General features: G+C 45.9%; 1 long non-coding RNA gene across 1 annotated transcript in view; it reads right to left on the reverse strand.

The window, feature by feature from the left end:
* Positions 1-1,510: 1,510 nt before the first annotated feature.
* The window catches only part of LOC125385559, a 57,390-nt gene continuing 40,884 nt past the window's right edge, over positions 1,511-18,016 (reverse strand). The window contains exon 3 of the long non-coding RNA XR_007224974.1: positions 1,511-1,639. This is a non-coding gene — a long non-coding RNA (uncharacterized LOC125385559). The remainder of the gene's footprint in view (positions 1,640-18,016) is intronic.

Raw genomic sequence — 18,016 nt, forward strand, 5'->3', positions numbered from 1 at the left:
TCGATTAAACCGCGAAGAAAACAAACAAAACACCGAATTGGCCGAATAATTCCATCTATCGTCGTATCTTCGCTATTCGTCTTTCATTTTGCAACAATGTGCCGCAAGTGGCTAACGAAAAAGCTCGCGCGTAAAACAGGAGATCGTAGAAATGAAAAGCTACGAAATATAACAACGTACTCGCTAACGTTTCGTCGACGCTGGTAAATAATTTTAGCTCGGAACCGCAGCACGTTTTACCGAATTTATTTACGCAATTACGAAGCGATATATAACTCGAATATTTCTATCTTACAATTGTATTGCATTGGCGCAATTTTTGCGCATCATCTCGCTATTCGAGCCTCGATGGGTTAAACATACCCTCGTCCATCGAGAACAGAAGGAAAAAGAACAGCATGATAAATCTTACGTAAAATCTTGGTGAAAAAAAGGGGAAAGAAATATGGAAAAGAGAGATTTACAAAGTCGGTGGTCCAAGGGGACTCGGTGGAGATAATACGAGTGGTCGGGTGGTAGGAAAGGGGTCGAAACGATCGTGGAAACGACAAGAAGGGAAAAGTGGCGCGCGTGCAAGAGGAAGAATGCGGCGAAAGGGCAGGGCCAGAAAAGGTAGACGAGGGGAATGGGGCGAGAATTCGAAGAGCGGCGTACGAGCATCTTATTTCAATATTTTAAGCGCACTCCGGGGTATCACGCATACCACGAGTGGACGGCCAATATTTGAAACGGACCACAAACGCCGCAGCGCGGCTTCGTTCCTGGGAAAGAGAAACGAACGAACCGAGTACGCGCGGACTCTACACAAAAAGTCAAGATTCGATCGAAAGTGTACCGATTTCTTGGTGAAAAATTACGCGCGATCGCGACGTTGAATTTGTTCACGGCGGGACGTCGCTCGTGAGAAATGGCAGAAATTAATTAAGAGACGAACCATTGGGAGCGCGAGGATCGTTTCAAAGCTATCGCGTTCTCCGATAATTACTCCGCTCTTCCATATCAAATACGACGTTACGTTCGAGAAATATGCAACGACGCGATATTTTTGATATAAGAGGAGCGCGTTCCGTAAGACTGGACGCGACCGGCGTAATTTACGATTTCATCCACGATCGAGGCTGGCCCGTCTAAAAAGATACACTGTTCGCTTGTTAAGCGGAAAGATAAAGGGGCTGCCTTCCTGGATCGGTGATCGCCGTCGTTGGGGAATGCGGTGTGCGCTTTTTTTCCGCGAACTTGCAATTCGTCGCGGCGTTCTTCGCCAAAAACCGGCGCTCGCCGAGTTATCGAGGAAGCGATTCCATCTCGACCAATCCACGGCTGCGTAATCGCTCGAAATAAGTCGGCCGACGATAAAGTGGTCACGAAGGTTTAAAGAAGTGGCAGAACGATAAAACGGCCGTCGTTTATTTCGATTTTTAAGTTCTCGATTGAAAATTATAATTTACCGATTATTAATGCTAATTGACCGATCTTTTTGAATTATTTATAAACCGCCAACGTCGCGTGTTAACTGTGTTAATGCATATTGATATTAATGATCACAATGGCGTCGTACCTTAACTTCTTTAATTTCTCCGCTTGATGCTCCTAATAGCCACTTGGCTCACGTCCGTGTCCGTGTCCGTGCTTCCGTTTCCTGTAACAATTATATTTTTCAGTTACGTCACTTTTTCTATATCGTTCACGCGTGAAAATTACAGACGAAAAATAGAAATAAAACCACCGCCCCCCTAAGCCGTTTCTTCAAACGTTTTCAGCAGAGGAAAACGTTCGTAATTAATCGCGTAACGACGAATCGGAACGAACGATCGCAAGAAGAAATGGATCTGGATTTTTCAATGGCGTTAGTACGGTCGATTGGTACGCGAGGAATTCCATTGGCCGGTCGGGCGTTGGCAATATCGCGAGCGGCGTTCATTAAAATTCATTAAAATCGATAAGCTCAATTAGACTTCCTCGCGCGCGTATTTCGAAACTCACCCCTCGCCGCGCGATTTTCAACGCGTTCCAGGAATCATTTTAACGACCGTAAAACGGACTCTGTCCGCTTGTTAAGCCGACCGTCCTTCCACAACCGTGTCGCGATAATCTTCTTTAGATAATCTCGTTAATTGATTATTCTCTCTATATTATTAGTTTCGAGTCTTCGACGTGTATTTCTTTATGCGCTCTCGATCAACAACGTTTATTTCAACGGATTAATATCGCGTTTTCTCGATTTCCTCGTTTTATTTATCGCAGACGCGTCGACTCATAGTTGGTCCAAATTATGTTGGAAAAGAGCAGAGACAGTATTATCGTTCGTTAACGCATTATAAAGAGCGACTAATTATTCTCGTCTCCAAGAATATACCGAAGAGCGTGGCGACAATTAGCCGTTCCTACGCGAATAGTAGCGCGTTCGTTTGGTCCGTCTACGAATCGCGTTAGGTTCGCTGGAGGAGAGGAAACGTCGGTTTAATTGGCCCGAGCGACAGATATCGCGGGCCTGAAACAAGGAAAAAGCGATTTGCCATGGGGGCCACGTAAGACCGTAGCATGTGTCAGTCCTCGGTGAAGCTTAATGGAACAATGGGGACGGGGAGGCGGCCCTTGGGCAACTCGAGGGCCTGGCAGTCAATGAATCTGCTGGCCTTTTCCCATGCCCGCGAACACCAACGCCACAGTTCCCTCTCTCTGTACGACTGTTCGGGTCCAGTCGATTTTATTAGCCTCTGACTCATTCCCTCTTTACTCCCCCGCTAGTCTTGCTGCCGGATATCTTGCCTTCTTCTTTTTTCCTATTCTTATTCTTATTCTTATTCTTATTCTTATTCTTACGCTACGTCTTTGTCTTTGTTTTCTTCTATCTGTTAATGGGGCAGATCGTCACGCAGGACCGTTTCAACGTGGACGGCTATCGTTTTGGTCAGCTTTCGTGGATCTTCTAGGTGAATGTGGAAGATCGATTTGAAATTCCTGAGGAAATTGTAACGGAACGTTGGATAACGGAGTTGTTGGTTGTCGCCGCTTACTGTGTGGTAAAAGATTGAAAAATCGTTGTCCGAGCAGTCGAGACTGGAAGCTGTACAAGGAGAAAATTTCTTCTATCGAAGATCGATCCTGCAGATCGACCTAAATATTTTCTTCTACGTGCCAAAGAGATTTGAGAAACGACGAAACTCAGAACCAATGACGAAGACAAAAGCGAGGAAGACCGGCGATCGACCTGAAGACGCAGAGAGCGATTAGGATGATTGTGTAAATAGGGAAGAGTCGTCCGGTCCTCTAAGTTCAGCGGACCTGTTTGTCTCGATGCAAACGATCGTGTGAAAGTCTCGCCGCCTCGTTAACGCCACCTTCCGCCGGACCCCGCGAAGGATGGCCGAGAAAGGGAGGAGTCTTTTTAACCGAAGCCCGAGAAGAAGTTGCCAGCCATGACCACGGTCAGCGGAGTAAGGGGACCGAAGAATCGTGCTGGGAAGAGCAAAGATTCCGGGCGAACCGAGGAAAATAAACGGACGAAGACCTCCTTCTCTCTTCCCGGCGAATTAGCTACTCGATTAACAGACTGCCGCTTTGTTGCGGATGCTGTCCGAACCGACTCTCGCCTTTTCGACCTTAGGACCTACTGCTTATTGCTTTGCCTTTCTTGCTTCTTTTGATTTCTTCGGGTTGCCTTCCTTTGCCTTTCGACGGCAGTCTCGATCCTTGGGATAAGAATGTTGAGATTTTGCTGTCCGATATATAGGAGAAGGGGATGAATTCTAAAACGCTCGGATGGGCGTCCGAAATCACGAGCAACAACAACGAACGTAACGAGGTAAGGTCGAGTCGTTCGGAAACCATGCTGATTAACTTGAGAATTTAGGGCGCATAGATAGATGGCGATTACAAGCTGCTTTCCCAAATGGGACTTTCACGAACGAGGCTGCAACGATTACCTAAAATCGTAGGGTTCCGTTAAGCATAGGCATGGGTAGCGTTACAGCAAACTTCATCAAGGTTCAAATGACAGAGCGATCAGTTTATCTTCAGAACACCTTGTATAAATTCCTCGAAAGCCCCCAACACTGTACCAACCCAACGACATTCTTCCCAAAGAATTTTCCCACCATGAAAGCGAACAAAAAAAAAGGAGAGGAAAGAGCGAAGAGTATCCCTTGTATCGTATACCCACACACAAGCGCATAACGATGTTCGATTTTTCCGAATTTTCTCAATCCCGTGCCTCTTTTCGTAACCTTCCAAATCTTGGAAATCGGGAGGAAGCTGGAGCGACCGAATACCGAAGAAAAAATAGCGCGAAATCCAACCTGGAATTCCGAAGGAAGAAAAGGAGACGCGGTAGCCGGGACCCCTTTGAAACATAGTCTCATTATTTGCAAATCCGATAAATCTCCCTCGTTCGTGGCGGCTTCCACGAAGTTCGCGGTGGAATCGGGCCACGCAGATTGCCAGAGTATCGCGTGCTGCTGGCCATCTTTTGGCCAGGTTTCGGTACCTGGACCCTCCGCCCTTTCATCCATCGGCAAAAATCTCCCTCCTCCTTTCGCCCCGGTCCACTTCGTTCGCCGATACCTCGTTCGTCTCGGTTCTCCGCGTGCGGCCCCTGTGGCACTTTCGGCTGTGGAAACGGTGAGAAATATTCGAGGTCAAGGTCGCGGAGGAAGGATACTCGCGCACGAGCCGTTTCTCTTTTAATCGGCGAGGAACCGTGCTTGCTTTTTTATCTTTAGTTTCCAGCGTATGGACGCGGCTAAGCTAATTTTTCGGCTTGGAAATGAGGCGAGGGTGATCCTCGGATCTCGACGATCCTCGGTCCGGAATTTTTACATATCATACGATATTTTCGGAAGAGCGAGACGAGAATCGTGCGATTTCCAGAAGAAACGTATTATTTTCAGACAGGTTTAATTGAGATTTCACAAGCCAGACCAATCGTAATCATGGCAAACGCGATCTTATCGTACGATTTATTTTAAATTTTTATTAAATACCCTCCGTACATGTAATGTAGCAAGCAACGATCGATTATCCACACGCGAAACGAACGAGGAGTTTTTCATACGTGCGTTCCTATAGGGGTTTCTCGGCGTGCTATCCTCGATCCTCATCCTCGCCGGCTCCGTCTTTTCTTTCCACGAAACGCTTTCGGCAAGTCAGCACGGAACCGGATGAAAAGCATGGCGCGCGTTTCTCACGCAGAGATTGGATCAAAGACGCGAAGCACGCGCGAACCGTTGATTTACCACGAGAAACGAGTTGCGCCGATCGAACCGTATTATCGGGCTATTCGTATCGTTCGATAGCCGCGCGGTGTATTTTCACGCGTGCGAAAGCCCGTCGAATCTTGCTTGGACGGACGTCGATATCGTATCGGTCGACTCTGTATCGTTCGTGGCTTTCAACCACTTTGGTTACGCGAGATTCATAAAAATCACAGGTCCTGAAATTCCGAAATTGTTCGAATACCTCGTTCCCAACCAGCGAATTTCATATTTTTCTCTTTAAAAGTTGTCTTCGAGCGAATACCAGAAACGCTATTAAACCCAAAGGTAGACTCTCGTCGTCGTCCGCAAGAATCGCGTCGAACCAACACGAAATCCCATTAAGTTTCTAATTCGAAACACCGAAAACTCTAATCGACGAAATCGTGTCATTTATGATCCGCCTGGTTTCACGAATTTGTCAAAAGTCGGGGGTAGACTCCAGCGGCGAGCAGGCGTCCACTGGACGGATGCAAAGTGTCGGCGATCCATTAAAGCCGGGCTTTCAATTCCGACCAGCCGAAACGAACCCATCAGCCCGGCCCATATTCCAGAAACCATCAGCTCGGGGCTGGAGGCTCCGCAACAAGCTCCATGAACGCGATCGTTGCTCGCAATCTCGTCGAAGCTGTTCCCTTCTAAACGCGGCCCGAAACCCGAGCCGAACATTTTCGGCCTTCTCTTCGTGCCCGATCCCTCCGGAGCAAAAAGGATCTTGCCATATCCTTTGATCCTGCCAAGGAGCCGTTCGTTCCCTTTCTCTTCTTCTTCTTCTTCTTCTTCTTCTTCTTCTTCTCCTTCGTACTCTTCCCTCGATTCCTTCTACCATTGGGCCTGGAAGGAAGGACCTCCCTGGACTTGGTCGCTGCTCTGGAGGTCCCGTTCCTCCCTTCTCGCCCCTCATAGGCAAACGGCAAGCTAACGGACGAGCCAGAGAAGGACGGACAGACGACAGAACGGACTCCGACGAAGACGAAGAGGTTCGACACGGTGCGAGCAAAAGGCCTGCAAAGGACAAGCTCTCGTTTTGTTCCTTCTCGATTGCCTTCGTCCTTTTCTTTTCAGCTCCTTGCGCCGTTTCCAATGGGTGGGGTTTTTTGAGTGCTTTCATCCTTTGGGGGTTGAAATTTGAATTTTCAAAAGATTAAAATATCTCTTGGCCTTTAGAAAAATGTTTCTCGATCTTCGGGAAATTGAGACGGTACGTAGGATGAAATAGCTGACTAGCTAATGGTGAATAGATTTGCAACGAACGTGTTGGACGATTTAGTTGGAAATAGTTCGGAGACATCAAAGGTGAAGACAGTTCGAGAATCTGCTTGACGTTGTTACGGAGAAATTTTCAAGTTTCGAAGAGACGAGCAGTAGCGAACGAAGCGTTGGCTATTCCGCGACGTAAAGTACATACGGTTGTACAGGGACTTACACAAGTAACGCGAAATACAAAAGTTGGCGAACCATCTCGTCTCACCATCGTCCTTCTTCAAAGACCACACATCGCCAAACCGCATCATCCCATTATTCTTCGCTCTCTCCCTTCACACCATACGTCTTCTTTTAATCCCCGTGCAACCACGTCGCCAAAAGATTCCTTGCGCTCTTAAACAATACCCGACGTCCCTACCATTCACCTTTTTCTCGATTTCATCTCTCCTGCGATCCGATATATCCTCTTCGCAATCACCGAAACGATATTCTTCCCATTCCTAGACTATCTTAAAAGTCGAGATCTACAGCTTTTCGTGGTTCGATCGTGCGAACGTGTTCGTAACGATCTCTCCGCTACTCATCGATCGCCAATCGATCAACGCGACCTCCGACTGACCGTTACATCCTTATCGTTGCTGGCGAGAGCGATATCCGCGACGATGGCGCGAGCGTCGGAAAAAATACGAGCCTGGCGGGCTGTGCGCGATTTGACGTGGCCGCGGTGCGCGTGTACGCACACTCCGACACCCCCAGACGCGGCGGCTACGAGCCACGACCACACGAACCCCGTGGGCCCCGTAGAACCGCATTCCAAGGCGGCTTCGTGGACCGGGGCCTCGATCCGCGGGACGCGGAGGGCCAGCGCGAACGTTAGGAAGGTGGTGGAACGACATGGTGAGGGGAACAACGGGGGGAAGGAACGAGACAGGCCGCGGAAGGGCGCGAGAGAGACGCACGGGCCGAGGAATAACTCGATAAAGCGAAGGACCCCTTCTAATTAAAATGAGTTCCGCCGTGGGTCCTCTCGTGTACGATTCTCGCCGCGGTCTTATTTCGTCGCGGATCCCTCCCTACCCGCCGTTCTCCCTCAACTGGCACGCCAGCTCTCGGGTCGTTCCAAGCATCCTTCCTGGTCCACTGGAATTCGAATGCCGGACATGTGGGAATTTCTGTGGTGGGGAGACCATTTCCGCGGTCATACGATCGATACCGCGAAACAGAAACACGTGCATCTAGATTTTCCTCGAACGACGACTCGAGGGGTCGGTCCTTTCGGGTTTCTGGAGGTTCCGATCGTAAAAGGTGTGAATTGCTGGATTTTTTTAATTCTCTGAAAGGTTTGGAAGATAGCTGAAACGATCTGAGACGGAATGTTTGGGACGAACGCGTAAATTTGGTAGACGTTTCTCGATCGTACAACGTTGTTGACCAGAAAACTGGGAATGCGTGGATCGTTTGGATGCTTTGAGAGATTCAGAAGGTATCGGAGAGAATAACGTAGCGCGGTATGATTTGAGACGAGCGTTGGAGGTGCGTCTGCTTGGCTTTGAAATACGATACGTATATCTGTGTATGGAAGATGGATATTAAGTGTGCGCGGTTTTCCAGGTGTTTGATTTCACGAATAACGCCATATCTCGAGATAATATCGTTCCAAGAATGTTTGATTTCGTTTTCGCGAATGCACTCAGGAATTTCGTTTTAGCAGTTTTTGCGAATGAATACTCGAACGAACGAACCAAGCCTGGACTCTTCGTTCAAACTTTACGTTCAAACCTGTGATTCTTCGCGTCTCTTAAATTTTAGGAAAGTAGACAAATGCAACGAGGAGACACTTTGCCGGCTCGCAAAACGATCATCTAAACGCAAAAGTATAAAGGATGGCTTTAGACGGAGAAGGGATGCTCTGGGCGTGATTTTCGCGACTGCCTAAACGCGTCGGCCGATTAAGCCAGGACAGAGGCTGTACACCGGTGTGGCATAGTAATTAAGACCTTATGGGGCATCCCGAGGAGTCATTCCAGCGCAGCGTTCTATCGCACAATACATCCAATTTAATGACCCGATGCGTAAATCAAATCCCTCCGCGTGCCGCTTCATCGAAATCCTTGCTCGTTCTGTCCCTTTCCTTGCCGAACGTACGTTCGTCCCTCTTTTTCCACGTAGGAGGTGGAGGCTCCTTTGAAACCAGCCAACCACCACCATCCGCCGCCGCCAACATCAGCATCGGCACCGTCTCTCGCAAGGTGGGTCGCCTTGGGTGATACACGACGTTTCTCACGGTGATAATTATCACCGTCTGCGCGGCTCCGAGAGACAGTCAGTCTGCTTTTGTATAAATACTTGGTCATTAGGAATTTTTCTGAAGACGACGGAGAGGGCTGGTGCTATAGTTTACGCGACGTTTCGGTGTTTATTCGTACCATCTGTTTTCTCTGGCGCGATCGAGCGCCGTGTATTTCGTCGACGTGCAACTATAATCCTTCCCACGAGTGTGATTTCATCGTCGACTCTGGTCTAAAAAATGGAACTTTTGTAAACTCCGTATGTGTATACAATTTTGATTCCGAAACATTGGATCGAGGAGAGCAGCTGCTATTATAAGTGCTAATTCAAAAGAATTCTCTTCTTAACCAACAGGGTTGTTTATTCATCTTTAGACGTGTCTATCTTGAAATTTAAATGTAAGTAACGAGATACGTCGTAGGCTATCCAAACGAAGGAGGAGCTCATGAATTTTCTTGGATGGCTTTTAGCGGTGTCGACGTCCTGAATGGTCGTCTGTCCATCAAACTCAGGTATACATGTGCAGTTCTATACGATAATTAAAAGTCCGTTATTCCAGATGTTCATTGTTATTTCGTCCGCGTTTAATCCTTGGCTCGAACAATGAGATTACGGCACGTCGATCGCCGTTGAATACTTCCCAAATATTGAAGTATCCAATTTGACAGTATGCTACAACCAAGTGTTCCAAAGAGTTTTATAAACCGGCAGATGTTCTTGTCGTGAAAAAATCATTCGTAATATAATTTAGAAGCTATTCATCCAAGTTAAACGAATGTTTTTCTTTAAAACGGCATGAGAAATTAGGATTCTTCTAAAACGAAGGAAACGTTGCCCTCGTTCTGTTTGAAACGAACGTGATTCACATGGAATAACATTGCCAGTGTTTCTCGCAGAGCTGATCACCTTGAAAAATGATATACCTTGTTCTGATTAATTACATATTGCCAGGAACGAAAAAACGAGAAAAACCAAGTCTATATGTAAAGTTATGCCTGTCGTAAATAAGTACCTCGCTCCAGATAGCGTATTTATTTTTCCTTGTACGACACGCCATATTTTTTGTAACATCAGCCGTGTGTCTCTCAATGGCCGCAACATTTGTATCGGTTCAATGCCGGCAATCGTAATTTGCTCACAATTAATCCTACTTTGTACTTTGTGTTACCATCGATTACGTAAATCACGGTACGTTATAATTAAAAACTTACGTAACGGGTATTTATTTATTTCAGCCTGACGATCGAGTTGCGTTGGATTTGTTTTTACAGCGGAAGAAAAATCGCATAATATCAATAAGGTTGAGTAAAATTGAAATTAAAAGTTCGTTACAGGGATCATATTTTTAGGGGAGAATTCTTATTGAAAAAATGATCTTTCGCTGAAAATTCTACCGTATATTTGGGTTATTTAAACGCTCGAAGGATTTTATAATTTCCTAACGCTAGTAAATATCCAATTACCTTCTAAGAATTACACTTTAGTAATTTAGTGTCGCGTAATTATATACGAAACGGTAAATTGTCGTTCGTCGACTATATCTTAATTAACAACGGTGCAGTTGCTACTGGTAACTCATATTTCTCGATACAATTGCTCATATTCCCACACGTTTCTGATGATCGATGCAACGTAGAAATGGTGGCCGATCGTGTTCTCCCATATTTTATGGCCAATGTGTCAGCTTAAGTCGACACATAAACGCTTTAATAGTCACGAAATTGTACGAAATTGGCTACTAAAATGGAATTCGGAGAAATTTGAATAGAGTAACCGAATAGTTTCTCCATCTTTGTATCTTGGCAATCTGAAAATTCGAAGCAGTTGTACGGTCGAAAGAAAAACTTTCGCTGCTTTTGCCAGGAACAAACATTCCACGCTGAATAGAAGGTGTTCTCACGTTGATAATTATCACGTCTCTAAGAGAAAGAGGGATTGTGTTCTTGCGTGAATGCCCGCTGAAGTTTGCACATTCGTCGGCGCAATTGGCGATAACAGGTGGAGTGCAATGACAAACGCAGTGCAAAATGCAACGCCGCAACGTGCGTTGATATCCCATATGTACTTTCGAGTATTTTACGTATTACGTGTATTTTATGGATTTCCTCGTTTCTAAATTCTCCGTAAATCGTAGAAATCCGCAGTCTACCGATAAGAGAAAAATCCTATTAAAAACGCAGCGTTTCGCAAAACGTTCCGATCGCGTTGTCTATCGCGAAACCAAAATAATTCTTCAGAGTATCGAAGATTGCCAAAGTCGCGGTCCTTGTTCTTGGGTAGCTCGAGAGACACGCGACCAACGCTGTAGGAAGAACGTTTCTAGATGAAATTTCGTTCTCTGCGAAAACGAAGGAAGAACATCGAAAAGAAAAATCCATAGCGCATACGGTAGACCATAGAACATGCATCAAGAGATGTGTAGCCAGAGAGGTACAGGTCGTTAGTGAATTCCTGGTAAGGATTTAATTTATTCAGACGTGGCCTCGCGAACTGATTCCCATGTGCGACTCGGATCTTTAAAAGCCCGGTCGCCGAGTCACAAAACAAACACTCCGGTCGGTATTAATTCTCGTTAGTGCCTTCCGTTGCAGGATTACCGATTACTTTTCGAGGAGAAAAGAAAGGGAGGAAGAAAAAAGGGAAAAAGGAAGAGAGGAAAGAAGAAAGAGGAAGAGAAGAAGAAGAAGAGGAAAAGACGAAAAAGAAGAAAGAATGGCGTTTGATCGTTGCTTTATCGAGATCCGGAGCGAAATATATCTCGACATTTCCTTTTTTTTCTACGAGTCTTTCGCACCGGCAGCCGGAAAAATATCGCCTCCCGCGAGGACCGAGCGCACGCAGCAAATTTATGCGAATTCTTCCGACCTCTTCCGCCTCGCTTCGATAAAGCCAGATTATTGTTTCGCTGGGTCAGCTTGTTTACGCGAAACCGATCGATACCGTTAAATTACTCTTCGTTGCTGATAGTAACGCTCCAACGTGTGATTTTGCGAAATTTCATTTTTTAGTTTACAATTTCGAACTAAATAACTTTGAACGATCGGTAAATCCCGACAAATAGAGAGAAGGCGGGAAAATCGCGCGGAATGGAAAATATCTGTTCGCGAGTTTCGTTTGCAGAAAACTTTGGCAATCTTTCTTAACGCGCGCGCTGGTTTTATCAAAGGTTGATGGGATCAACGGATTTTCTCACGCATGAAACAATAAAGTAGGCTACTTTAAAGGCAAAGTTTACGGGCACGTTCGGCCGAAATTCTGATCGGAATCGAGCGGACCGGTTGGCCTTTGCATTCTTGCGATTGAGAGCCTTTGCAAGGGTGCACCGACACGCCTCGGGCGGTTCCCATTGCATCGTCGCTTCAGACGCCAACACATTCGTTTCTCGGTGCAGCATTGTATCGCCAAGACTTATACGATCAAACAGTAAACACGACCCGGCCGTTCGATTGCTCCGGGACACGTGGACGAAAAAAAGGATGATTTCTCGTCCGAATTCTTTTTATCTTGCTGAATGAAGAGAAAGGTCAAAAGTAAATCGTTGAGATGATTTATTTGCTAAATATTTCGTTTGCTTCGGTTACGCTTTATGAAATTGAAATTCGGTAGTTAAAGTTGAAAGGAAAGACGAAGATTACATTTGCCACGAAGAAAAGCTACCACTGATATTTCGTATTTTGTTGAAACTTATTCGATATACTCTTTTCGATAGTCGATAGTGGTAAAATTGGAAAGTTTGTATTTCTAGCAATTTTCAAAATACGATATGCATTAAGTGGAAGGTTGCTGGAAAGCTACTGAAACGAACAAACAACCATGCATACACCACTGCTATTGGCGAAGCCTGCAATCACCTTCGATTCACCTACTTCCGTGACTGTCCATAATTTCCTTCGTAACGATCCTTAACTCCATCTTCCAGCATCTTCCTTCTTCCAGCATGCACCCGATGGAATGCGATTCATGTAGCCAACGATAAACCTGCAACCAGGACCACACATCTTTCCTCTCTCGCCTCCAACATACATCTAACAACGTATTCTGTCCGATATAAGGTTCCTGTTCAATTTTACCCCCTGTAAGGTTCATTTATATTATCCGCCTGGACACGGACCGGTTGTGACAGTTACTGTGTCTTTCCACAGTCGTTATTTACTGTAAGCGCGCACCGTGTCCGTATGCATAAATCTTTTATACAGATTCCGCGCTGTACTATAAACAGCAACAAGAAGAGTCTCAGGGATCAGGTAATGAAATTTGGTCGAACGATCTACGATCTGTGCGTGTGACGAGCATAAATTCGATTATCGTAGCATCGTATCTAAGTGTCTGAACTTTCGCCTGAACCAAGTATACGTACAACGATAAGGAACGAACCTACATCCGATACGATCCGAAGAAGGACGAAAGGAGACAGAGGAAGATAAAGGAGCGCGTAAGAGCAGAGAGCAAGAGGAAGACACGGTAGTGTACAATGTCGAAGCATCTGGAACGTTTCTGCGACGTTTCGCGAGTACTTCATGGTTGAGCACAGCACGTTGGGATCGCAGTGAATCACCTTGTGAAGGTGGGCCGCCGGTTCCTCGGTCATGTGTGTATTCGCGTGCATACGCACGCGTGTTCGTCCATACACGTGTACATATACACTCTCAAACCGCATACCTTTCCCTCCTTCTTCTTGTCTCAAGCTAAACCACCTTCTTCTGGCCCCCACCCCATTAACTCAACCGCCTCCCGCAACTACCGCCTACCACTCACCTTTCTCTAACCCTTCCTCTCACTCTCTCTCTCTCCATAGACCAGACCTTTAATCCAATCTGTGTAATAACAGCCGCCCTTTAAAAAGCGCGGAAACCCGCTGTGTACGCGCCGCCGGTCTTTTGCTTTGCTTGTTCCAGGGGAAGCTGCAAGCCGCCAACTTTCGCTATTTCGCGCAGCAGGATTCTACGAGATACTATTTTCATATGACGAGATGTTAGCCTATTAGAGAAAACTGTTGTCGAAAGTCTCAAAGCAGAGTGTAGATTTACGAGCGCGGTTAGCCTAGTTACGGTTAACAGTAACCAGTTTTGTATCGGTGGTTCTAGGATCGATTAGTTAGCTTTATCGGTTGGTAGAATCTTCGGATCGTGTGGATTCGATGGCGATCGGATGAGAGGGATCCGAGACGGTTTTTAGTCGCATTCTTCGGACGAAGTAAAGTAGAGGAGGAAGAAAGACGCTGAGGGAAGACGGGGGTTGGAGGTGTGTACGGTGGCTGAGGAATTTTTGAGGAGTGGTTTTAGGTGCGGTAAATTCAACGGGGAAGCGTTGTTTAGTAGCGTGGACAGATCATTCTTCTACGAGAATCCGTCGAGCAAAGACGAAATAATTTCCAACGGAAAATCTGTTATTTATCTATTATTCGGACCTTTACGACGGTTCCCTACGAATTCTCACGTATCGTACAAATCCTACTTTACGAATCTCAAATATCCATTAAAAAGCCATCTCCTAGGACCCAAAGTTCCTCCTCTATCCCAAACGACCCTTGGAATAAACCAAAAACTTGGATCACCGACAAAAGTCAATCTGCTGCGTACCAACGATATCAACCAGGAGAAATGAGGAGCGTGCGTGCGCCAAACAGAAAGTCACGCTTTCGAGGGCGTTCACGGTGCAACGAAGGAAGAAGAAGAATGAGAAGAAGAAGAAGTCTAAGAAGAAGCAGGAGGTAGAGAGAAGAGAGGAGGCCCGGGCCGAAGAGAAGGTTCCGTTCGGCTGTTCTTCGGCCGACCCTGATCCTTCGTGGCTTGGGACCCACCACGCCATGGGATGCCTTCTCTCCTTCAGCGCCGGTCGGCGGCTCAGCATCCTTTAATATCTCTCGGCGGCCTCCTCTCGTCCAGCGTTTCCTCTTTGTCGCTCGTGTTCCTCCTCGTGGCTTCCCTTCTCGCTAGGACGGCTCTCGCGGTCGGCCACTTTCGATAGCATCTTGATGGAATGCCTGCGGGGTAGGTACCTGCCGCATTGTCGGCTTGGTTCAGCTCGTGCTTTCGCACTCGCCGTGATCGCCTGTTGTTGCGTCCTGCTGCCGTCCCTGTCTCACGCTGGTTGCTGCTCCAGCTGGCGTTATTGTTGTTGTTGTTCTGGATGTTGCTGTCGCCGTTATTGGTACCATTTGGTCGGTCGAGTCGACTCGGTTGGCGCCTTTTTGGTGTTGGTTTCGCAGCCAGCGTGTTGTCTCGTCTTCTTGTTGCATTCATTCCGCTAGTCGGACCACCTCTTGGCCGTTAAATCGCGTTGCTGGTCTGGTTTTCCTCCGCCACGGCGACCTTGCATCCGTGACGACGAACCGTCAGCTCGGCAGACGAGAATCGCGTTTTCGTATCTTATGCGGCGAACCGCCACGCGGACGAGACGAGGAAGAGTCGAATTGCACGAGGTTTGGACTTCGGAATCGTACGGAATCTCAATCAAAGGCGAATAGGTGAATCTTTTTGGGAATTGCTCTTGGCGTATGTTGATAATTTATTCTGCTCGATTCTAGTTGATTTTTTAAGTCTCCAGCCCGTTACGATCTTTTCTATGGCGCTAGGAAGTGTCAGGACACCGGCTTGTTTTGGATCAGATGCGATTTAATAAAATTACGAGTAAAAAGGTTTAAGCAATAAGATCAACGTACTTCGAGTATCATAAATTTTCTTAAAGTTACGATTCAAATACGAAAAAAGATTCTCCGTTTTTCTTTATCAAATATAATTATCGGAGGAATCATCTTCCTTTTAGAAAATGATCGACCATTAATAATTTACAGCCGACGATTGATCTCGGCGCGTACTTTAAGCTTCGCATTGTTGCATAATGCAGGATGTTTTAGTGTGCGTTGGATCGCGTATCAAAATATTAATTACACCACTCCCTTTTATAGATCAAAGGTCTCAAGATCAAGGTCCCAATGATGAGTAATAGTTTGCGAGTAACCATCGACCAAACAAAGTGCCGATAACTATCAACGGTTACTAATGATTTATGCGTTTAACACTTTTCTTCAAATCGTTACGACCGTTACCGATAAAGATCAGCATTAATCACCCGCGCGTTATTAATTGCCTCAATTCGAGTAACGTTTATTTCGCGTCTCGACACAAACATCTTCGCGTATAAATTATTTTCTCTACTTTTTATTCCTCTTTATCTCATCCGATTAAGAATTCTCGCGTAAAAATTGTATCGAATGATTTTGCAAATTTTAAAAAAGAAGTAAGGAAGTAGAATCGACCCTCGAACGACGCGGGTTTCGTTAAATGCAGATTTTTCTCTCGGTCAACATTATTTTATTATTAATATGTAATTTGTTAGTAATGAAACGTGACTTTCTAATTAGACGGCTAACGAAAGGCGTTTGAATAGAAACGTATTTCCCTTTCTCTAACTTATTTTATTTATTATTTATTATTATTTATTATTTTATTACGAGAAAATAACAAAATGGATTATTACATACACATATGTACGCATATATTTAAACTTTTCAAGGCTCAAAAATTATACCAGATTTTCGACTATGCGGGGTGTCTGTGTCCCTAACCCTTATGTTGTTCGAGGGTCAACTGTATTTCATTGTAACTTATGTAAATAATTTTATCTATGGATATTTAAATGATCATTTCCCAAATGTCTAAACATTGAATAGTACTCGATACTGATAACACACGTAGACGTACACGCAAACGGAGAAAAACGTGGTGGTGCATGCTGGCGAGCATAGCAATCGCACGGACGAGTTTCACGCGGGTCTGTGTGAGTGTACAGTGGTGTACAATGTACACGTAGTTCGGACCCTGTGCTCTGACCCCAACCTTTCGATTCCGACTCTGTCGGCGACGTGGCATTCGCTGTTACACAGCCGGCTGTGGCTTCACCCAGGATCAACGTTAATGGGGGTAGCCGTGGAATTCCTTCGGCTCGTAACCCGCGATTTGCCGTTCGCGAGGTGGTTGCGTACGGGCGTACAATATCACAGAGCACAACATCCAGTCTTCGACCTTTTATTCCTCTCTTGTTAACCGCTCTCGACCATCCCTTCCTTTCTTCTACCGCTTTTTCCCTCTTCCCTGTGTATTCTTTTACTGTCACAACTCGTTAGAAGATGGTCGCTTCTAAAAAATTCCGGCTTCTCGTCGTTTCTCATCTTCCTCTTGCGATTCTTACGTAGTCAGTAAATTTTTGCAATTTTATATTTCTCATAAATATGCAACGATGGATATGGGCGAAAGGAAAACGCGGAGAATCGGTTTAAGAAGCACAACTGGACCATTAAGGTAAGGTAAATTAATTCATAAATAAGTCATTAACTGGTTGGATGGAAGACCAAGCTTTTCCAATACAGTACCAAGCAAATTGCCCTTATTTCCGAACACGCCTCTTCCTTCAGCCAATTTTAAAAATTCCTTCCCACTCCAAAACGCTCTGTGCATTTGGTACCTCGACGAGGGAAAAAAGATCGGCAGGAAATTGCAGTTTTATCCCGAAGCAAGGAGTATACACGACAGAACGCTCTCTCTCTCTCTCTCTTTCGTCTATCCCCGCGGCGTTCGAACGCGAATTCCGCGTTTCGTTCGCCCCTGGCCGGTTTCTTTTACACGCCATCGATAACCGGCAATTACCGCGTCACGATTCTGCCCTTAGAACCCCGCTTAATAAATTGTCGACTTACTTCCCTTGGCACCGCGTGCGCCGGCTAATCGAACACGAGCGGGAAAACACGTGATTTCGCGGGCCAGTTCAGCGAAATTCGAAACCTTAAGTATCCAGGTAGAACCGCGGTAATCCGCGGTTGTCCATCAATTTCAAGAAAAATAAATTTAACTAGTCTACGGTATCTAATCTCGCTATTATCCCAGGGATATATCTTTCAACCAACCGACGAAACTTTCATCGTCTTTTTCCCGGTGAGCTCGGACGTTGTTCGATAATGCGCGACAAACGAACAACGTGTCAAAGGATATGTCTGATTTCTCGCGAGGGTATCGAGTTCGCCCGAAATATCCAATTCCTGGAATACCACTTACATCGTTGGACGAGAAAGAAACCGTCGATTATTTGGCACGGCAATACGCGATACGTGGCAATTTCAGACTTTTCGAATCGCGAAAGTGTTAATCGGCGGATCAACGTAAGCACGCCGCGGCAAATGTAATTACGAAAAATATTGGGAACCAGGTAACGGAGCTAAGGAGGGAGACGGGTAATCGTTTTCATCGTTGCTTTTATCCTCCATTGAATTCCAT

The sequence above is a fragment of the Bombus terrestris genome, chromosome 8, assembly GCF_910591885.1.
Source record: "Bombus terrestris chromosome 8, iyBomTerr1.2, whole genome shotgun sequence".
In the NCBI taxonomy this organism is placed as follows: Eukaryota; Metazoa; Arthropoda; class Insecta; order Hymenoptera; family Apidae; genus Bombus; species Bombus terrestris.